Source organism: Schistocerca americana, chromosome 9 (genome assembly GCF_021461395.2).
Source record: "Schistocerca americana isolate TAMUIC-IGC-003095 chromosome 9, iqSchAmer2.1, whole genome shotgun sequence".
NCBI classification, from domain to species: domain Eukaryota; kingdom Metazoa; phylum Arthropoda; class Insecta; order Orthoptera; family Acrididae; genus Schistocerca; species Schistocerca americana.
In genome coordinates this window covers 128,914,869-128,939,049 of record NC_060127.1, presented here as the reverse complement: position 1 = coordinate 128,939,049, position 24,181 = coordinate 128,914,869, and positions in this window count along the sequence as shown.

Genomic DNA, 24,181 nt, shown 5'->3' with positions numbered 1-24,181 from the left:
CCATCTAATCTTCAGCATTCTTCTGTAGCACCAAATTTCGAAAGCTTCTATTCTCTTCTTGTCCAAACTATTTATCGTCCACCTTTCACTTCCATTCATTGCTACACACCATACAAATACTTTCAGAAACGACTTCCTCACACTTAAATCTATACTCGATGTTAGCAAATTTCTCTTATTCAGAAACACTTTCCTTGCCATTGCCAGTCTACATTTTATATCCTCTCTACTTCGACCTTCATCAGTTATTTTCATCCCCAAACAGCAAAATTCCTTTACTACTTTAAGTGTCTCATTTCCTAATCTAATTCCCTCAGTATCGCCCGATTTCATTCTACTACATTCCATTATCCTCGTTTTGCTATTGTTGATGTTCATCTTATATCTTTCTTTCAAGATACTGTCCATTCCATTTAACTGCTCTTCCAAGTCATTTGCTGTCTCTGACTGAATTACGATGTCATCGGCGAACCTCAAAGTTTTTATTTCTTCTCCATGGATTTTAATACCTACTCCGAATTTTTCTTTAGTTTTCTTTACTGCTTCCTCAATATACAGATTTAATAACATCGGGGATAGGCTACAACGCTGTCTCACTCCCTTCCCAACAACTGCTTCCCTTTCATGTCCCTTGACTGTTATAACTGCGATCTGATTTCTGTACAAATTGTAAATAGCATTTCGGTCCCTGTATTTTACCCCTTCCTCCTTCAGAATTTGAAAGAGAGTATTCCAGTCAACATTGTCAAAAACTTTCTCCAAGTCTGCAAATGCTAGAAACGTAGGTTTGCCTTTCCTTAGTCTTTCTCCTAAGATAAGTCGTAGGGTCAGTATTGCCTCGCGTGTTCCAATATTTCTACGGAATCCAAACTGATCTTCCCCGAGGTCGGCTTCTACCAGTTTTTCCATTCGTCTGTAAAGTATTCTCGTTAGTGTTTTGCAGCTGTGACTTATTAAACTGATAGTTCGGTAATTTTCACATCTGCCAACATCTGATTTCTTTGGGATTGAATTATTATATTCTTCTTGAAGTCAGAGGGTATTTCGCCTGTCTCATACATCTTGCTCACCAGATGGTAGAGTTTTGTCAGGATTGGGTCTCCCAAGGCTGTCAGTAGTTCTAATGGAATGTTGTCTACTCCCGGGGCCTTGTTTTGTCTCAGGTCTTTCAGTGCTCCCCTAGACTTAGAAGTACTTAAACATAAGTTAACCTAAGGACATCACACACATCCATGTCCGAGGCAGGATTCGAACCTGCGACCGTAGCAGCAGTGCGGTTCCCGACTGGAGCGCCTAGAACCGCTCGGCCACAGCGTGTAACATCACAATAGGGGTAGTTACATGATTTAAAAAATTAGTGATGCAACTAATTAATCTCAGCCCGAACAACCGCATACCTGTAGAAGCAAAATGGGCCCACATATTTCTTTTTCATTGTTATGTGCACGCCCTGCGTCCTGATTTCCATTTTTCACCCTTACTGAAAGTGTGTGGTCAAGTGTGAATGATCTGAATGCAGTAGCAGACTAACCAGAGAAGTGGTGGGTTTGTTAATCTTCTACTAATCCAAACAGTGTCGGTGGAAGGCAGAAAGCAGGAACAGGAGGGCTTGGCCACAGATAAGTAAACGTTTGCCTAACAGAGGTTGGTCATGGGCTTCCCCAACCACCTCGAACGGTTCGGAGAGAGCTCCGCACGACGGTTACAGATGAAGTTGTTCTGAAGTCAGGTAAGCGACCAGACGTTCTCTCAGAACGTCTGTGTCGAACAAGGGACAAAATGTATTTCAGTCTGTTAATAATAATTTGTTAATCTCAACAGTTTCGTTTCCTAGCTATTTCTGAATTATCATTTAGATTCTGGTTACAATTTGATTCAGTTAATCAGTGTCATAATAGTGTGTCTTCCGTTAGGCGTGACCACGAGGTCCAAACCTTAAAAGTTACTGTCTGCCCTATTATTTTATTTGTGCTGGACATTTAAAATTATCAATAAAACAACACCGAGCGTATATTCGGCAAGATGAATCGATTTGATTCCAAGCGCTTCACGCAAGGATAGGCAGCCACCAAAATCCTGCTCGATGCCAACCACGAGGTGCATGCAATTCTTTCCACTAATAAATGCTGTCGACGTTTTGTTTGCCGTGTGAATTAGTGCATGTGAATGTCTGTGTTGTAAACATGAACAGTGACCACGTGCTGCCCAGATTCTCCCACCCCACACGACTCTTCAGACTAAGGCCGTGTGGCTTGTTATTCTTGTATGACAAAGCGACAGGATCGTGTATAAATGTACCAGGAATGATTTGTCGATCTATTAAATACAAAAACAATTACTGTTAACATGCGAAATATTAGTCAAAATAAATATTTTATCATTTGAAGCCATTTCCGTGATCGTTAATTTATTTTCAATGCATCTCAAAATAGTGTCACATTTGTAGTACTGATGATTATGCTCCTAAAAAATTCAAAGTGCTTGGCTCAAGTTTAGCTAACAGCATGTTGCTTTCTCTGACTGCCCCGTAGAATACCATAGCGTTATCCGTTGCGACCTTAATAAATTCAGTCAGTGAATGAAGCGTGTATTGCAGCTGCCGGCGGTCATTTTGAACAACAGTTGCCTCGTTACTGGTTAGAACCCAGACAACTCGTGTATGCACTTGTGTTATTCTTTCGTTTGTGCTGCCACAGATATTGCACGATGTCCGTGCTGGACCTTTTCAAAATACGGTATGTCGTAAACGCGTCGCTCTAGAATGCTGCAACAAACTCCACTGACATTCATGTTTAAGCTACTTTTACTTTGTTACTGTCAGTAGGTATTGTTCCATTTCAATAACTGCATGACAGCACAAAGATAAACACTTTTTAAGTGTTATTACAATCTGTTGATTGTCTAACAATATGAACCTCTGACTACCAATCTATTCTGCGAAACCCACATATCAATACCACGTTCCATTTCCGCAATATTTGCAGTGCATGTTGTAGGAGATTCACCCTGTATGTCGGTGTCACTCCTACGGGTCGTTAGTCGCATTTTCTCTGGTGTTTGAACAGGTATTTGCAATATCCTGCCGGCCGGGTGGCCGTGCGGTTCTAGGCGCTGCAGTCCGGAACCGCGGGACTGCTACGGTCGCAGGTTCGAATCCTGCCTCGGGCATGGATGTGTGTGATGTCCTTAGGTTAGTTAGGTTTAAGTAGTTCTAAGTTCTAGGAGACTGATGACCTAAGATGTTAAGTCCCATAGTGCACAGAGCCATTTGAACCATTTTGCAATATCCTTCTACCACTGCATTGACCGCCCCGGTAGCTGAGTGGTCAGCGTGACAGACTGTCAGTCCTAAGGGCCCGGGTTCGATTCCCGGCTGGGTCGGAGATTTTCTCTGCTCAGGGACTGGGTGTTGTGTTGTCCTAATCATCATCATTTCATCCCCATCGACGCGCAAGTCGCCGAAGTGGCGTCAAATCGAAAGACCTGCACCAGGCGAACGGTCTACCCGACGGGAGGCCCTAGCCACACGACATTTCCATTTTTACCACTGCATTAGACTCAGCCCAAACAAATGCTGCTCGTCACGATTTTATGCGACGCCCATTATCAACAAAAGGCGTCGGTTTGTTTCCCGTTTCAGGCATAATGAATGTAAATCGGAATTTTACATGCCCGTTCGTTAGAGCGGTCTCATATTAGTCTAGTGCGATATTTGCTTTATCGACATACAGCGACAGGGACAGTAAAACAGAGGAATAACCAGTACCCGAGCAGCGACTGAGCAGCGCTGTCGCACGGCGGTAGTAGCCGCTGAGGGGCAGGCCGGCTCTGTCACTGCTGCGTGTTTTACCGTCCCTGTCGATGTGGGGCCTATATCGATAAAACAAATATCGCGTTGAGCACGGACACTCGTGCAGTGCCTGTGGCAGCACAAACGAAAGAATAACACAAGTGCATACCTGAGTTATCTGGATTCTAACCAGTAACGAGGCAACTGTTGTTCAAAATGACCACCGGCAGTTGCAATACACGCTTCCAGCTCAGTATGGAAAGATTGTCACACACGTGATTGCATTTCAGCGGAGATGTCCGAGCAGGCTGCAGTAATACGTCGTTGCACATCATTGGGCGCAGTTGGTATGTCCTTCTAGACAGCGTCTTTCAGTTTTCCCCACAGAAAAAAGTCTGCAGGCGTCGTGACTGGGCCGGTTAAGGTACAAGTCCACTGGGTTCAGTCCAACGACTCGGAAAGAATTCGTGAAGACGTGCTGTAGCACACTACGGACTGACAGCTACCCAAATAGCAAAACTCCTTTACTACTTTAAGTGTCTCATTTCCTAATCTAATTCCCTCAGCATCACCCAACTTAATTCGACTACATTCCATTATCGTCGTTATGCTTTTGTTGATGTTCATCTTATACTCTCCTTTCAAGACACTGTCCATTCCGTTCAACTGCTCTCCCAAGTCCCTTGCCGTCTCTGACAGAATTACAATGTCATCGGCGAACCTCAAAGTTTTCATTTCTTCTCCATGGATTTTAATACCTACTCCGAACTTTTCTTTTGTTTCCTTTACTGCTTGCTCAATATACAGATTGAATAGCATTGGGGAGAGGCTACAACCCTGTCTCACTCCCTTCGCAACCACTGCTTCCCTTTCATACCCCTCGACTCTTGTAACTGCCATCTGGTTTCTGTACAAATTGTAAATAGCCTTTCGCTCCCTGTATTTTACCGCTGCCACCTTCAGAATTTGAAAGAGAGTATTCCAGTCAGCATTGTCAAAAGCTTTCTCTAAGTCTACAAATGCTAGAAACGTAGGTTTGCCTTTCCTTAATCTTTCTTCTAAGATAAGTCGTAGGGTCAGTATTGCCTCACGTGTTCCAACATTTCTACGGAATCCAAACTGATCTTCCCCGTGGTCGGCTTCTACCAGTTTTTCCATTCGTCTGTAAAGAATTCGCGTTAGTATTTTGCAGCTGTGACTCATTAAACTTATAGTTCGGTAATTTTCACATCTGTCAACACCTGCTTTCCTTGGGATTGGAATTATTATATTCTTCTTGAAGTCTGAGGGAATTTCGCCTGTCTCATACATACCTAGCCATAACTGGTACAAATGGCTTCATAACTAAAGCAGATACATGATACGTTTTGAGTATCGCATCCCATGTACAGGAGTTGGTAACACGATTCTCATAATCGTTTCGATGGGGCTCTTTATGAAGAGAGATAGGGATGGAAGTTGTGTCGGTAGAAAATGCATAGGACACCTGTCTGACACATGTCACTCCCTCGTGCGATTGCACCGGAGCTATCGTGCGGATAAACAAGAAGAGCAGCAAAAACATTAATTTCTCCATCTTCTTTTCTCACTTGTTTCCTTCTGTTACGTTGCCTATGTGTTACTCTACCACTTTCACGTGACCGTTTCAAGAGGTTGACAAATAACGGCCGACGTAGTTGACGTCTATTGGGATATCTTCCCGCATACACCATAGAAGACCGAGCTTCATTCTTCCTACTCTCTCAGTACAGCACGAGCCACTAACTGACTAGCAGGTCACAGTGCATTCAAGGAACGCACAAGCACGCAGAGTGATTGATACACACAACTGTCGGTGTGGTAAGTTTTCAAAAGACTCCTGCAACAAACACCACAGACCCTCTAATATACCTTATCTTTAGTTTGTTAATACCAATAGCCATTGTTCCTCATCATCATCATCATCATCATCATCATTTAAGACTGATTATTTCTTTCAGCGTTCAGTCTGGAGCATAGCCCCCTTATAAAATTCCTCCATGATCCCCTATTCAGTGCTAACATTGGTGCCTCTTCTGATGTTAAGCCTATTACTTCAAAATCATTCTTAACCGAAACCAGGTACCTTCTCCTTGGTCTGCCCCGACTCCTCCTACCCTCTACTGCTGAACCCATGAGTCTCTTGGGTAACCTTGCTTCTCCCATGCGTGTAACATGACCCCACCATCTAAGCCTGTTCGCCCTGACTGCTACATCTATAGAGTTCATTCCCAGTTTTTCTTTGATTTCCTCGTTGTGGACACCCTCCTGCCATTATTCCCATCTACTAGTACCTGCAATCACCCTAGCTACTTTCATATCCGTAACCTCAACCTTGCTGATAAGGTAATCTGAATCCACCCAGATTTCGCTCCCATACAACAAAGTTGGTCGAAAGATTGAACGGTGCACAGATAGCTTAGTCTTGGTACTGGCTTCCTTCTTGCAGAAGAGAGTAGATCGTAGCTGAGCGCTCACTGCATTAGCTTTGCTACACCTCGCTTCCAGTTCTTTCACTATGTTGCCATCCTGTGAGAATATGCATCCTAAGCACTTGAAACCGTCTACCTGTTCTAACTTTGTTCCTCCTATTTGGCACTCAATCCGTTTGTATTTTTTCCCACTGACATTACTTTCGTTTTGGAGATTGTTCCATTTTAAAAGAAGTGTATGTTCGCACTCAAGTATTAGTACAATCTGTTTATTGGCTAATAATTCGAGCCGTGACTACCAACCCATTCTGTGAACACCGCACATCAATAGCACTTTCCATTTCCGCAATATTTTCCATGCAAGTTTTAGATGATTCACCTTATACATGTCTGTAAATGTAATGTAAAATGTGTACACATTAATATAATCCTGTCTGTTATGTATCTATTAAAAGAGTGCTTCATCTTTGGACAAGAACATTTGTAAAATTTTAGATAAAATATTTGTTCTTTTAGATTGCAAAGGACCCAGGTAGCATTCTTAACGAAGAAAATCGTGAATTAAAAACATGAAATCTAAGCACCCTTGTCATTATATTTGCAAATAAATATGTCTTTCATAAGCTATGTGACGGCTGCAAAAATCCATCAATACAAAAAAGATTTAATTTCTTCTGCTTTCTAATGTAAGATTGCCATATTTAAACACGGGTGAAGTGCTTGGTAATCAGCTAGCCTACTTGATCGCACCTGTACCTGGGACAAGCGTCTTTCAAACAGAAGAAATAATTCATCGGTTTCCCCGACGACGCCTCCTAGCGTCTGTCGGCTGTTAAGTGCCCTGCCGACGCGCCAGCCTCAGATAACGACTCTCAAAGGCGACAAACATCCGCTGAAAACTCATTTGTCGGCGAGACTCGCGGCGCCGTTTAAGAAACTCGCCTCCTCCTTTCCCTTCCACCCACTCTTTCCTCCCTCTTCCGCACTCTTTCCTTCTCACTCCCGCCTCCCCTATCAGCCGCGGCAGCGGAGCACTTAATTGGCGGCCGCTTGTTTTATTTTGGCTCGTCGCTTTCGCTCCGTCGTCTAACCGCTTCGGCTCGTTAGGCAGAGCGCTGCCTTACCGGCCGGTGCTAAGCTCCAGCCATCTGGCGGCTGTCGGCGGAAATCAGTCATCGGGCGCGGCAGTGCCATCTGTTATCCGACAGCGCCCACTAATTTCCGCCGAGACAGCCATTTCCGGACTCGCTCTTGTTCCTTATCGGAGACAGAAAGGAATGTTGCCAAACAGTTCTTCCCCTTCTACAAGTCTCCCTTTTTCATCCCACAACGGCTGCTCTCACCGACTTTTCCCGGCGTCTGTTATTTTCAGCTGACAAATTTGCTGACAGCACTTCCTTGTTTTCCTCGAACTTGAGAAACCTACCGTCTCTGACAAATAAAAAGTTATTTTAGAACTTCGTAAACACCGTATGACCTACAGTTTTATTCCTATTTTTCCTTATTTTTTGATTTAACGTCTTAGACACGAAGTCTAGGTGACTTTTTAGAAGGCAGAACGTTTAAACGCTCCTCAATTTTGTTCTGCTCCTTAATATCTATTAGTTAGAAGAGCAAGTGTAAAATAATCAACTTCGTAAATATTGGAGACAGAAACATGAACATCAAGAGATTCTCTATTTTTCAGTAATTTTACATCCTTTTAAGTCATCAGCAGAGCAGAGAAGAAAAAGTTAAACATGGTCAAATGTTGGTGTTCAAGAAGCTATGATCAATACTTTTGTCAAATGGGACATAGAATTGGCCGGAGTGAGGACCAATATAAGATTTAATTACTTGAAATCAATCTCAATAATTAAGAGCTACTAAATTAGTTACTTGAGGGAAAATTATAGAATGAGCTATTGTCCGAATTTTCGTAGTCAAAAGATTAGTGGAAAATGGACATATGAGGTAACAAATTGATCAGCGTGAGGTCTAGTTTTGGAAAGAAAGGTTAACGGCTTGGAAATAATCAGCGTACTTCAGAAAAAATTAATCAGTGATTTGAGGGATAATTGAAATATTTCACGAGCAGCTGCTGCTAGCTATGTAAATGAACTATCAAAAAGACCTTCAGAAGCTCTACTAGCTGTTTTGAGAGTAAAAATTTATTTCGGTAACAGGTAAAATGAATATCAAATCCCAGCATAAGTTGAAATGTCTCGGCTTTCTCTTTAGCTATATACTCTTAATAATAGTAGAATACAGACAGAAATTTAAGTACGTTATATTTCATGCTTTATAAACACAACTAGAAAATAAAAAAATGACAAAAAAACAGCCTAATGTTTTGTGAAATTAGATACATACTGCGTAAAAGCTTTGTGAGACGTTGTGGCCAAATTCAGCACTTATGGCAAAGCCATCTTATTGATGCAAGTATTTATTATATTTCATTAATCCTTGCATAAAAGATTTGTGAGACGTTGTGGCGACATTCAGCACTTATCGCTAAGCCCTTTTACTGACGCAACTATTTATTATACCGGGTGATCAAACAGTCAGTACAAATTTGAAAACTTAATAAACCACCGAATAATGTAGACAGAGAGGTAAAAATTGACACACATGCTTGGAATGACATGGGGTTTTATTAGGACCAAAAAAAAAAGTTCACAAAATGTTCGACAGATGGAGTTGGACAGCAAAACGTTAGTGACTGCGCATGACAATCGCGCATGACCATCACCATAGGAAGGGGATTCGAACGGGTAAAAGTCCGTTGACAAATGCAGCTGTGGCGAGAATGATTTCGAAGTTCGAGCCACGGGTTGTTTAGATGATAGACCCCGTAGTGGCCGACCGAGCACAAGGCGCAATGCTGCTGAGACAGTTCAGGAAGAAATCGAGACTGTAGTGGGTTCGTCTATGCACGGGGAAGTCAGCGCTCGTGCAGTCGCACGTCGCACCGGCATTCCATAGCCTACTGTTTGGTTGGCACTTAGGCATACCCTCCGATGCTATCCGTACAAAATTCATCGGCATCATGAACTGTTACCTGGCAATTTAGTGAAGCGAAGGGCATTTGCGGTGTGGGCGTTTCAAAAGATGGTGGAAGATGCCGATTGGTTGAGTAACGTGTTGTGGACCGACGAAGCTCATTTCACGCTCCGAGGGTCTAACGCCCACAACTGTAGAATTTGGGCTACCGAAAATCCTAGAACTGTCGTGGAAACTCCATTGCACGACGAGAAAATCACGGTGTGGGTTGGATTTACCACATCTGCCGTTATCGGGCCTTTTTTTCCGAGGAAATACGTGATTCTGGTTTTGTAACTGCTACCGTGACGAGTGAGAGGTACGCCGATATGTTATAGAATCGCATCATCCCCAGCCTGGCTGATAAACACATGCTGCCACGTACGATTTTTATGCACGATGGCGCTCCACCCCATATTGCTAGACGCGTGAAAGCTCTCTTGTGCGCGTCGTTTGGTGATGATCGTGTGCTCAGCCGCCACTTTCGTCATGCTTTGCCTGCCAGGTCCCCAGACCTCAGTCCGTGCTATTATTGGCTTTGGGGTTACCTGAAGTCGCAAGTGTATCGTGATCGACCGACATCTCTAGGGATGCTGAAAGACGACATCCGACGCCAATGCCTCATCATAGCTCTGGACATGCTTTACAGTGCTGTTCACAACATATTCCTCGACTACAGCTATTGTTGAGGAATGATGGTGGACATATTGAGCACTTCCTGTAAAGAACATCATCTTTGCTTTGACTTACTTTGTTATGGTAATTATTGCTATTCTGATCAGATGAAGCGCCTTCTGTTGGGCATTTTTTGAACTTTTGTATTTGTTTGGTTATAATAAAACCCCATGTCATTCCAAGCATGTGTGTCAATTTGTACCTCTCTATCTACATTATTTCGTGATTTATTCAGTTTTTAAATTTATTCTTTTTGATCACCCGGTATTTCATTAATCCTTACCCATTTCGGCATTAAGGCACTTTCAAAGGAACGGAAGTCCGCTTGCTTAGCTGGGTGGTTACGTGGTTGCCTCCCTCGCAGCGGGCCTGTGTTCGATTCCCGGCCGGGTTGGGGATTTTCTCAGCTCGTGGACTGGGTGTTGTGTTGTCCTCACAATATGCGTTAGATGAGTATGTGCCAAGCGAGATCGTAAGAGATGGAAAAGAGCCACCGAGGTACAACAACCGACTTAGAAAATTGCTGCGGAAGCAAAGGGTACTTCACAGCAAACGTAAACATAGCCAATGCCTTGCAGACAAACAAAAATTACGCGAAGCGAAATGTAGTGTGAGGAAGGCTATGCGAGAGGCGTTCAATGAATTCGAAATTAAAGTTCTATGTGCTGACTTGGCAGAAAATCCTAAGAAATTTTGGTCTTATGTCAAAGCGGTAGGTGGATCAAAACAAAATGTCCAGACACTCTGTGACCAAAATGGTACTGAAACAGAGGATGACAGACTAAAGGCCGAAATACTAAATGTCTTTTTCCAAAGCTGTTTCACAGAGGAAGACTGCACTGTAGTTCCTTCCCTAGATTGTCGCACAGATGACAAAATGGTAGATATCGAAATAGGCGACACAGGGATAGAGAAACAATTACAATCGCTCAAAAGAGGAAAGGCCGCTGGACCTGATGGGATACCAGTTCGATTTTACACAGAGTACGCGAAGGAACTTGCCCCCCTTCTTGCAGCGGTGTACCGTAGGTCTCTAGAAGAGCGTAGCCTTCCAAAGGATTGGAAAAGGGCACAGGTCATCCCCGTTTTCAAGAAGGGACGTCGAACAGATGTGCAGAACTATAGACCTACATCTCTAACGTCGATCAGTTGTAAAATTTTGGAACACGTATTATGATCGAGTGTAATGACTTTTCTAGAGACTAGAAATATATTCTGTAGGAACCAGCACGGGTTTCGAAAAAGACGATCGTGTGAAACCCAGCTCGCGCTATTCGTCCACGAGACTCAGAGGGCCATAGACACGGGTTCACAGGTAGATGCCGTGTTTCTTGACTTCCACAAGGCGTTCGATACAGTTCCCCACAGTCGCTTAATGAACAAAGTAAGAGTATATGGACTATCAGACCAATTGTGTGATTGGATTGAAGAGGTCCTAGATAACAGAACGCAGCATGTCATTCTCAATGGAAAGAAGACTTCCGAAGTAAGAGTGATTTCAGGTGTGCCGCAGGGGAGTGTCATAGGACCGTTGCTATTCACAATATACATAAATGACCTTGTGGATGACATCGGAAGTTCACTGAGCCTTTTGCAGATGATGCTGTGGTGTATCGGGAGGTTGTAACAATGGAAAATTGTACTGAAATGCAGGAGGGTCTGCAGCGAATTGACGCATGGTGCAGGGAATGGCAATTGAATCTCAATGTAGACAAGTGCAATGTCCTGCGAATACATAGAAAGATAGATCCCTTATCATTTAGCTACAAAATAGCAGGTCAGCAACTGGAAGCAGTTAATTCCATAAATTATCTGTGAGTACGCATTAGGAGTGATTTAAAATGGAATGATCATATAAAGTTGATCGTCGGTAAAGCAGATGCCAGACTGAGATTCATTGGAAGGATCCTAAGGAAATGCAATCTGAAAACAAAGGAAGTAGGTTACAGTACGCCTGTTCGCCCACTGCTTGAATACTGCTCAGCAGTGTGGGATCCGTACCAGATAGAGTTGATAGAAGAGATAGAGAAGATCCAACGGAGAGCAGCGCGCTTCGTTACAGGATCATTTAGTAATCGCGAAAGCGTTACGGAGATGATAGATAAACTCCAGTGGAAGACTCTGCAGGAGAAACGCTCAGTAGCTCGGTACGGGTTTTTGTTAAAATTTCGAGAACATACCTTCACCGAAGAGTCAAGCAGTATATTGCTCCCTCCTACGTATATCTCGCGAAGAGACCATGAGGATAAAATCAGAGAGATTAGAGCCCACACAGAGGCATACCGACAACCCTTCTTTCCACAAACAATATGAGACTGGAATAGAAGGGAGAACCGATAGAGGTACTCAAGGTACCCTCCGCCACACACCGTCAGGTGGCTTGCGGAGTATGGATGTAGATGTAGATTTAGATGTAGATTTCATCCTCATCACCGGCACGCAAGTCGCCAAATGTGACGTCGAATGAAATAAGACTTGCACTGGGCTGCCGAACTTCCCCGAAAGGGGCCTCAGCCAACAATGCTATACGCTCGTTTCATTTCATTTCAAAGGAACGAAATCCTATTGACACATAGTCTAGCGCCATAGTTAATCACCTGAAGCGTAAATGGAAACTCAGTTTCACTCGCTGCACATCGCTGAGCCTTTTTAAGGGTAAGTCAGATCTTGCTCTAGTCTATAGAGGGGCCAGAAAACCGTAGTCACTTCTTGTTTAATAGCCTTAGAACAAAATGACATACCGTTGCAGTTCCGCGCCGTGACGTAGTCTATTGCCTTCACAACAAATCACTGCGCGTGTTTTCCAGCAGGAAGTACGATTATCGTCTGAGCAACGGAAGACCATATTGAAGTGGTGCTGGAAGCATGAAAACATAGTAGAGATACAACGGCAATGGCATAATGTATGGAACAGCAACTTACCGACACCTACAACCATTTATCGTATTCGTGATAAATTTGAAGTTGACGGTACTGTTGAGGATGTGCGTAAGGAAAATTCTGGCCGACCAAAAACTTCGACAAGTCCAGCTCCCAGTGCTGCTGTGTTGCAACACTTTACTAGATAACCTCAAAAATCTGTGAAGCAGGGAGCATGTGAAAGCGGGGTAGGCTAAAGCGTGGAAAGTGTACATTCCAAGATCACTGTACGCTATGAACGAGGGCGATCCGAATCGAAGGATGAGAACCGCGAGTGGTTTCAAGGCATGCTTCGCGAGGATGAACAGCTTGCAGGGATGGTTTTCTGGGCTGACAAGGCGCAATTGAAACTGAACAATACCGTCAACTGCCACAACTGCGTGTCCTGGGCTCCTGAAAATCCTCACATACACGTGGACAAAAATGTTAACCCATCGGGTGTTAAGGGGGGTAGGACGTCAAATGGTCCGACTTGGAGCAGGAGAGGCACCACAGGACATTTTAATTTCCACCGTCTATACTTTTACAATTAAATTCATATAACTTTGTCCTCATAACCAGGAAGGACTCAGGATTCACACTCGTAGCAGCGGAAGTTCAAAACCATAACAAAATAATTTTTTTTACGTGGGAAATTTCATCATTTTTTCACTTACTATTGGCTACATTTGTTGTTATAGGTACACTTTTCTCCATAAGTAAGAGAGGCTGTTTCGATGAATTTTGTACAGCATATAAACCATACTTACAGGTGTCTGAAACTCTAGAATCTATTTAATTTATGAAAAAATGAATAAGCTGTTACGTTTTAAACTTTATGTTTAGAAATTTTGTAGTTAATTATCTCAATTGTTGCCACAGTTTTTAATAGATTTGGAAAACTCTAGAGTTTCATACACCTGTAAGTATGGTTTGTATGCTGTGCAAAATTCATCAAAAAATCTCTCTTACTTGTGAAGAAAAATGTACCTATCGCAACAAATGCAGCCAACAGTAAGTGAAAAAATGATGAAATTTCACATCTAAAAAAATTATTTTTGGACTTCCACTGCTATGAGTGTGAATCCTGAATCCTTCCTAGTCATGCTGACAAAGTTTTATGAATTTGTCTGTAAAAGTATAGACAATAGAAAATAAAATGTCCTGTGGTGCCTCTCCTGCTCCAAGTCGGCCCGTTAGACATCCTACCCCCCTTAATGTGTGGTTGGGTCTGTTACGCACGACTTGATTGCCCAACGCTTCTTTGAAGGTACGGTAGCTGCTGAGGTGTATCTTCATATGCTGCAAATATCGATTTTGCCTGACATCCGAGAGGTTTCGAAATGAAAGATTTCCTTACAAGAAGATGGCGCTCCGCCTCAGTACCACAGAAATGTCACAGCCTACTTGGATGAAAATCTATCTGGATGATGGATAGGCCGAAGAGGATCTATTGGGTACCCACCGCCTTACACCTCTTGTCTTCTACCTGTGGAGGACCTCGAAAAATGAAGTTTATCAACAGAAGCCAGCAACATTGAACGAGCTACGAGAAACCATCGAGGCGTCCAGTGCGCCTATCAGACCGACAACACTGACAGCCGAAGTTCGGTCAACAGTGCAGCCGTATCGACGTTGTTTGGCTGCTGACGGGGGTCACTTTGACCGAATAAAACAGTCCTTCCCCCGTGCAAGAATTATAACGGTACGTAATTTTGTTCCATTAATAAAGGCTGTCGAAGAGTGTGTACATTTTTCTGGACCCCTCTGTATTTTCTTAATTTTAGACAAATCATTCCACGAAACAGTTGGCCGTTATGCTTTCAAAAATTTTTTATTAAATGAGAAAATATTTAATTTTAAAGAAGACAGTATTTTAGTTTAAAAGAGGAAAAATTATAGGCATAGTCACGGTGTAATTCTAGAATGAAATTTTAAAGGGAGAAGAAAATTTGGTTTTCAGGACGTTTGCTTTCCGCAAATCATCACTTTCTGGTACAAAGTTCGACATTGTTAACACGATGAAAACATATGATGTTGGTTGTTCCACGACTTGATATGTACTAAATATCTTTCACAGATGTCATACCAACCAAACAAAAATAATTAAAGCTCGTTCACAACAAATGTTCCTTATCGACACATTTGTATCTTAAAGCTCATTTCATATCGGTACACCTGGTATTGCGAACCTTAATAAAATTTTAAAAAGTCTGTCAAAAACTTGTTTCATTGAGTGATTATTTGAATTTTAAATGATAAATAATAACAGAGAAATTTATAAAATTCTAAAAAATGATCAGTATCGTCAAAATGTCGAAAAATATCTCCAATCTAGTAGTGGTTTTTCGCGAAGCACCTATTCAATTTTCCCAGAACACCATTGTTCGACGGATGACAGTTTTGGAAACCCTGCTATACAACAATACAACACAATACAGGAACCAAGAAATGAGTTCGCAGCAGCCAATACCACCCGTTGGGTGGTACAAATGCAAATTCCTTTGGCATCAGCGCCGAGGCTCCTCTCACCTTGATCTCGCCCTGTCTCTCTCTCTCTATGGAGGGTGCGGTGGCGCCTCTAACTGGGCCAATTAAAAAAATCGATCGCACTCCCCCCCCCCCCCCCACCTACCTAACCACCTCCACCCCTCCTCCCGGCAGCCGAACCAAAGCCGAGCAGAGTGTTTTTAAAGAGGGTAGGTCTCGGGAAGAGGGAGGTTCGCTCGTGAGGCGGCGGACTCATTTCGCGTTTAAACGATCCACAGGTGAGACTCAACTTGCCCGCCTTACGACAAGTGCGGTCGCCACTTAATCCATTGCAGTTGAACTGTGGTGAGTGACGAACTGAAGGAGTCGACGGAAGGGAGTGCTAATCCGAAACATTGTACTTTCACACATTGTACGTTACATTTTTAGTTAAAAGAGAATACAAGCACGTAAGTACAGGTGAAACGTCCCCTTAGAAATTTTTTTATAAATGGCAGTGCTGGAAAACCTCTGTGTTATTTGATTTTCAAACAGCTGAGCAAAACTGAACGTGCACAGACATTTCTCTCTTTACTTATTCAGATCATCAATAACCTGACACAATATTTTTAGCGCAACGCAACCTGACTTTCAAAATCCCTGCAAAAGAATTGCCCTGACTAACAATAACCTATACCTTTCATGAATCACTTACGTCACAAAAGTTTTCGTTGCTAGAACTACTACAATACAGCGAGCGCCAATACTGCCAGCTAAATAAAAGATTCTAACTATTGAAGTCATGAAGTCACTAACTACTGATACTGATAGTCATAGTTAGCAAATGAAAGATTTTGATAGAGAACAAACAATGTATTTACCTTAATAGTGTTCAAAAGTCATTATATATATATATATATATATATATATATATATATATATATATATATATATATATCAGTTCATGAGATCCAGTCTTACAATTTTACTGTCTCTGATGGACACACGTCCAGATAATCCGCTCTCAAAACTCTGCTATCTCTCTCCCCACATCCACCACTGCTGGCTGCTCACCTCCAACTGCGCCACGCTACGCGCTGTTCACATCCAACTGCCCAACACTAGAATATTCCAACAATGCAAACCACCCACAGACTGCACACAGCGCAGTCAGTGATTTTCATACAGAGCACTACGTGGCGTTACCAACATAAAAACCTAAATAGCCTACTTACACAGGATGTTCTTAAAGTCCCGCTATCATTTCACAGCGTGGAAACGATTAGAGATACAGCAAGGTTTAAATTCAAGGAAATAGTATCGACACCAGTGGAAAGATAAATTAGTAATAGACTGAAATGCCCCAAACCCCTCCCACTGACACATAAAGCAGATCAGAAGAGTGTTGCATAAGCAACGAAAAAAATGGCAAATTTAAAAGAAGTTTTACAGAAGCTCGAAATTTAGAGTGAACTTCCGTGCGATGTTCTTTCCGCAATTTCCAGAATGAAATTATGTCTGTAAAACCTGGCAGAAAATCCAAGGAGATTCTGGTCGTATGTGAAGTACACCAGCAGCAAGACAAAATCAACACCTTCACTGCGTGACAGCGAAGGTAATGTTACCGATGACATTGCCATCAGAGTGGACTTACTGAATACAGTTTTCCGTAATTCGTTCACTAAATAAGACGAAGTAGATATTACAGAATCCGAATCAACACCAGCGGCCAGGACGAGTAACGTTGAACTAGATATCCTCGGCGTGGCAAAGCAGCTTAAATGACTTGATAATCGCCAGTTCTCTCGTCGAGATTCTATAACGACTAGGTTCCTTTCAGAGTATACTGACATAATAGCTCCGTACTTAAGAATCTTATACAACCGCTCGCTCGGCGAAACGTCCGTACCTAAAGACTGGAATGCTGCACGGGTCACACTACCACTCAAGAAAAGAAAGAGGAGTAATCCGATGAGCTGTGGACTCATATCGCTGACGTTGATTTGTGCTCGATCATTATGAATTATCTCCAAGAAAACTATATTGACATGTGGTCAACACTGATTCAGGAAAACTATAACACAAGTAGCTCTTTAATCCCAGGACGTAATGCGTGCTAGTGATAGGGAATCTCAAACATTTATAGAATTCCAGAAGTCTTTTGACACTGTTTCTCACAAGCGACTTCTAATCACATTGCGTGCCTATGGCGTACAGTCTCAGTTCTGCGACTGGATTCGTGATTTCCTGTCGAAAAATTCACACTTCGTAGTAATCAACGAAAGTCATCGAGTAAAATAGAAATCTATGTAAACGATTTACGAGGCAATCACATCAGCCCTCATAGATTATTCGCAGATTATGCTGCCATTTACCATCGTATAAAGTTATCACGTGATCAAAACGAATTGCAAAATGATTTAGACAAGACATCTGTTCGTGCGAAAAGTGGGAATTGACCCTAAGTAATGAAAAGTGTGAGGTCATCCACATGAGTACGAAACGAAATTCGTTAAATTACGGTCACACGATAAACCAAGCAAATCTAAAGGCTGTCAGTTCAACTAAATACCGAGGAATCACAATTACAAACAGCTTTGATTGGAACAGTAACACAGATATGCTGTGGGGAAGGCAAACGAAAGACTGCGTTTTATTGGCAGAACACTTAGAAGACACAACAGATCTACAAAAGAGACTGGCTACATTACGCCTGACCGCCCTCTGCTAGAGTACTGCTGTGCGGTGTGGGATCCTCACCAGACCAGGTTCACGGAATACATCAAAAAAGTTCAAAGAAGGGTAGCCCGTTTTGTATTACCGCGAAATAGGGGAAAGATTGTTATGAATACGGTAAGCAGTCATTAAAACAAAGGCGTTTTTCGTTGTGGCGATTTTTTTTTTCACTAAATTTCAACCGCCAGCTTTTTCCTTCGAATGAGAAAACATTTTGCTGACACCCACCTTCATTGGGAGAAATGAATAGTGCATCAAAATGAGAGAAATCAGAGCTCACACGGAAAGATCTAAGTGGTCATTTTTATCGTGTGCTGTTGCAGAGTGAAAAGGTAGAGAAATAGTGTGAAAGTGTGAACCCTCTGCCAGTCACTAAAGTGTGAATTGGAGAGTAGCCATGCAGAAGTAGATGTCATGGTTTGTTGTAAATCGTTTCTACTCTTTTTTTCATTGCAGAATTGTCTTGGAATACATCGAAATGACCACGTACTAGGAAAAGGCATTATGTGTCATCTGGTATGCAGAATCCATATCTGTGTCAATGGAAGTGTCAAAGGTATTCCTCGAAGAGGACGTTCTCCTGTGTCTGAAGAAAGTGTGTGGAGAGTGCAAGCTGCATTTCAACAAGGCCCTCAGAAGTGAAATCGGCGTGCATCACCATATTAGCAGCAAGCAAGGTCAATTGTCCATAAAGCGCTACAGAAGCGCTTATACGTTTTCGAATGCTCCAAGTACTCCAACCAAGCTGTCGTTCCCTGCGGTGTGTATTCACGTGTTCCATGAGTCCTCCATAGATGCCGAAAATGTCTTTAAAAATGCCTGGTTCTACATGAAGTAATGTTCCAAACTTCTGGACATGTGAATCGCCAGAACATTACCATTTGGTCTCCAGAAACTCAAACAACACACGCGAACGCATCCAAAGTAGCCCGATGCTTAATGTTTGGTGAGGCGCGATACATTTCAGGGTTATAGGCCACATTACTCTTCGTAGAGAGAGCCGAGATGGGAAATGTGTATAGTTATGCTGCCATAGATTTTGAAGATGGATCCTTCCATCATGATGGTGCACTCCCATACTGATGTTTCAACGTGCGGGCTGTGCAGAATGACACGTTTCCTGAGAGGTAAATGGATAGTGGCGGCCCCATGGCATGGTCCACGATGTCTTCCAGTTGCACGACACTATTGTAGGGCTACAACAAAGATCGTGTTTGCACAATACCAGTCAATGACGCTGCTACCCTTCGTACACGAATCAATGAATCAATCACAACTGATGCTCCAGTAATGGCCCTTCGTGAGCAAAACTCGAATATCGTCCTGATTTTCAACGAGCGAAGAGTGGGGCACACACTGAAACTGTTGAATAACAGAAAGAAAGTTTAGGAGCTGCTAAACGTTTTAGAACATACCACGATGCTCTATCTCTAATAGACATCTGAAAAGGTTTTGCATGACCCCGGTTCCCTGAACTCCTGAAGATAGACGTTGACTATGGATATTGTATCACGGAAAGTCCATTTGACTGTTCGGAGATGTCACTGAACCCGCTCAAAGATGTAAACAACCATGCATGAGCAGCGCCTATTAGACGGAGGGGGTCCGACAGCCGATCAGTTCCAGTCATTCACCCAAGAAGGAGGTACACTGCTCGTGTTGTCTGTAGTTCAACCATGCCTAGACGGTCAATATCGCGGTTCGATCGCGTCCGCATTGTTACGTTGTGCAAGGGAAGTGTCCAGGCATCTCGGAGTGAACCAAAGCGATGTAGCCCAAGGGCCACTACTGCGGTGGATGACCGCTAACTAGGGATTATGGGTCGAAGGAACCCTGACAGTACCGCCAGCATGTTGAATAATTCTTTTCGTGCAGCCACAGGACGTCGTGTTACGACTCAAACTGTGCACGATAGGATGCATGATACGCAACTTCTTTCCTGACGTCCATGGTGAGGTCCATCTTTGCAACCGCGACGCCATGTAGCGCGGTACAGATGGACCCAACAACATGCCGAACGGACCGCTCAGGATTGGCATCACGTTCTCTTCACCGATGAGTGCCGCATACGCCTTCAACCAGACAGTCGTCGGAGATGCGTTTGGAGGCATCCCGGTCAGGCTGAACGCCTTAGACACCCTGTCCAGCGACTGCAGCAAGGTGGAGGTTCCCTGCTGGTTTTGTGTGGCATTATGTGTGACCGACGTACGCCGCTGCTAGTCACGGAAGGCGCAGTATTGGCTGTACGATACGTGAATACCATCATCCGACCGAAAATGCAACCATATCTGCAGCATATTGGTGAGGCATTCGTCTTCATGGACGACAGTTCGCGCCCCCACGGTGCACATCTTGTGAATGACTTCCTTCAGGATGACGACATTGCTCGACTAGCATGTTCCCCAGACGTGAACCCTATCGAACTTATCTGTGATAGGTTCAAAAGGGCTGTTTATGGACGACGTGACCCACCAACCACTCTGAGTTATCTACGCCGAATCGCCGTTGAGGAGTGGGACAGTCTGGACCAACAGAACTTGTGAGTAGCATGCCACGACGAATACAGGCATGCATCAGTGCAAGAGGACGTGCTACTGGGTATTAGAAGCACCGGTGTGTACAGCAATCTGAGCGGCACCTCTGAAGGTCTCGCTGTATGGTGGTAAAACATGCAATGTATGTTTTTCATGAGCAATAAAAAGGGTGGAAATGATCTTTATGTTGATCTCTGTTCGAATTTTCTGTGCAGGTTCTGGAACTCTGGAGACCGAGATGATGAAAAACATTTTTTGATGTGTGTAGTTTTGAAGTTACGATTATTTCTAATAATAGCGGGACATTTTCGCCGCGTACAATAAGGCAGAACCATTTCAATGGCAGACAGTGGATTCTAGTGTTAGTAGAGCAACAAAATCACCGTAGGCTACAGTAGATTACCATAGGTAAGCATAGACTACGGTACTTTAATTAGTAGCATCGGTCAGTTAAGATCGTACCCGCATTGCCCGTACCTTAGGTGTGTTGCATACACAGCGGACGTTGTCTCATTTCGATCCCTTTGCTTGCGTATGCAATCAGTGTCTTACAGTATGTAACATTAAATGAAATCTAATAAATTAACCAACACCTTAGGTGGGTCAAAGGACGGAGTGCCCAATACCCTCCTCGCGCGGAAATAAACAGAAAATTATACCTAGGAAGTCCAGCCACGGGGTAGTAGTACTTATGTGAAACGATAAAAAAAAGAGAAAAAAAAAACAGAATCATACTAGATTCTCCAAGAAGCCGGAAGCGCCGAACCACATAGAAACCAAGTATATATACATATAAAAGGGCGAGTAACGTGTGGAACATTTTTTGTCTACGTCGTTACCCTCGTGCCTGCTACTTAACAATGGACAGTATCTGCCACAAAACTGAAACTCTCAGCTTTTAATTCAGGTTGTATTCGAAAATTGTTGATTTGTAACATGAAGCAGGGGAATGTTGCATTAAAAATTTAAAAAAGGCATATTTATCGCAAAGCGCTAGGAAATGAAATTTCCTTAAAAAATGAAAATTTTTAAAAAAGAAATCGCCAAGCAAAAACAAATTGCTTCAACACACCGTCAAGCTTATACAGCACAAGTTTCTGTTATCCATAACCAACTTTCGCAATTATCAATAATAACAGAAAAATCTTGCCTTTTATCACGACGAAGAACATTCTATTGAGTACAAAGTAACAGTAATAATTACAAAGACTTTTTATGTATGTGCATGTAAGCTATATTTGTATCAAAAGTATTTGCCTTCGTTACTTAAAACAACAAAACTTACGTGATCGACTAATTTTTGTTGGTTATAAAATGTAATTTGTATTTTACAAGATTATAAAATTCATAACGGGCTAAGGCCTGAAGGATGTGCGCTTCTAACTACGTGCGAAATAAAACAAAACAAAAAAAATGAGATGTCATCGGCTCCAAGTTTCTTTCTCAAACATTCATTTATGTTCCTTTACCTACAAACGCTAGCAATACTATCGACTTACTACGCCCTGTATCAAAACTGCACTACCGAAGTTATGGCAGAACGCAGTTCTAAGTGTTACTTATTGAACTACGTTTTACTAGCGTACGGAACATCGAAAATCCAAAAGATAAAGTAGAACGCATCGTTATCTGGAAATATATTCATCGTCCTGTGTTTAAACTAAAAGAAATGAAAACAAGTACACCGAAGAAGCAAAGAAACTGGTATGCCTGCCTAATATCGTATAGGGCCCCCGCAAGCACGCAGAAGTGCCGCAACACCACGCGGCGTGGACTCGACTAATGTCCGAAGTAGTGCTGGAGCTGGAGGGAACTGAAACCATGAATCCTGCAGGACTACCCATAAATCTTTAAAATTACAAGGGGGTGGAGTTCTCTTCTAAACGGCACGTTGCAAGGTATCACACATATGCTCAATAATGTTTATGTCTGGGGAGTTTGGTGGCCAGCGGAAGTGTCTAAACTCAGATGAGTATTCCTGGGGCCACTCTGTAGCAATTCTGAACGCGTGGGGTGTCGTATTGTCTTGCTGGAACTGCCCAAGTCCGTCGGAATGCACAATGGACATTAATGGATGCAGGTGATCAGACGGGACGCTTACGTATGTATCACTTGTCAGTGTCGTACCTAGACGTATCAGGGGTCTGTATCACTCAACCTGCACACGCCTCACACCATTACAAAACCCCCACTAGTTTGAACAGTCCCCTACTGAAATGCAGGGTCCATGGATTCATGAGGCTGTCTCCATACCCGCACACATCCAGCCGCTCGATACAATTTGAAACGAGACTCGTCCGAGCAGGCGACATGTTTCCAGTCATTAACAGTTTAATATCGATGAAACTTCCTGGCAGATTATTCTAGAAACATCCCCCAGGCTGTGGCTAAGCCATGTCTCCGCAATATCCTTTCTTTCAGGAGTGCTAGTTCTGCAAGATTCGCAGGAGCGCTTCTGTAAAGTTTGGAAGGTAGGAGACGAGGTACTGGCAGAAGTAAGGCTGTGAGGACGGGGCGTGTGTCGTGCTTGGGTAGCTCAGTCGGTAGAGCACTTGCCCGCGAAAGGCAAAGGTCCCGAGGTCGAGTCTCGGTCCGGCACACAGTTTTAATCTGCCAGGAAGTTCATATCAGCGTACACTCCGCTGTAGAGTGAAAATTTCATTCTAGTTTAATATCGATGTTGACGGGCCCCAACCAGGCATAAAGCTTCGTGTCGTGTAGTCATCAAGGGTACACGAGTGGGCCTTATGTTCCGAAAGCCTATACTGATCATATTACGTTGAATGGTTCGCACGCTGACACTTGTTGATGGCTCAGGATTGAAATATGCAGCAATCTGCGAAAGGGTTGCACTTCTGTCACGTTTAACGAATCTCTTCAGTCGTCGTTGGTCCTGTTTTTGCAGTATCTTTTTGCAGCCGCAGCGATGTCGGAGATTTAATTGTTTACCGGTTTCCTGATATTCACGGTACACTCGTCAAATGGTCGTACGGAAAAATCTCCACTTTATCGCTACCTCGGAGATATTGTATCCCAACGCTCGTGCGCCAACTACAACACCACGCTCAGACTCACTTAAATCTTGATGACCTGTCATTGTAACAGCAGTAACCGATTTAACAACTGCGCCAGACACTTGCTGTCTTGTATAGGCGTCGCCGACCACAGTGCCGTATTCCGCCTGTTTACATATATCTGTCTTTGAATACGCAAGCCTATACACCAGTTTCTTTGGCGCTTCAGTGCAGTTGTGACCTACTTCAAACTCAGCATTATCTGAATGAGTTGATTGACAGAATCATGCCTTGAAACCGAAAATCTCTCTTATCAGACCTGTGATTATTCGCAAAGGATGTAGTCCTCGTCTGTACTACATCTCGCAGACGCGTACTATAAATAACTCACCACACGCGCTGTAAAGAGACACTTTCGTGTATGAGCCTGTGCAACGCATACAGCTCAATTTCTTCACAAAAAGAGAATGCTACCCTGGGAACATACGGCAAAATACGGGACTGGTTTAAAGAAACCACTGAACGGGCTCGTACAAACATACATATAACGTTAGTCAAGTAATAAAAAGCTATGTGGCTTCCGATTGCGGTTAC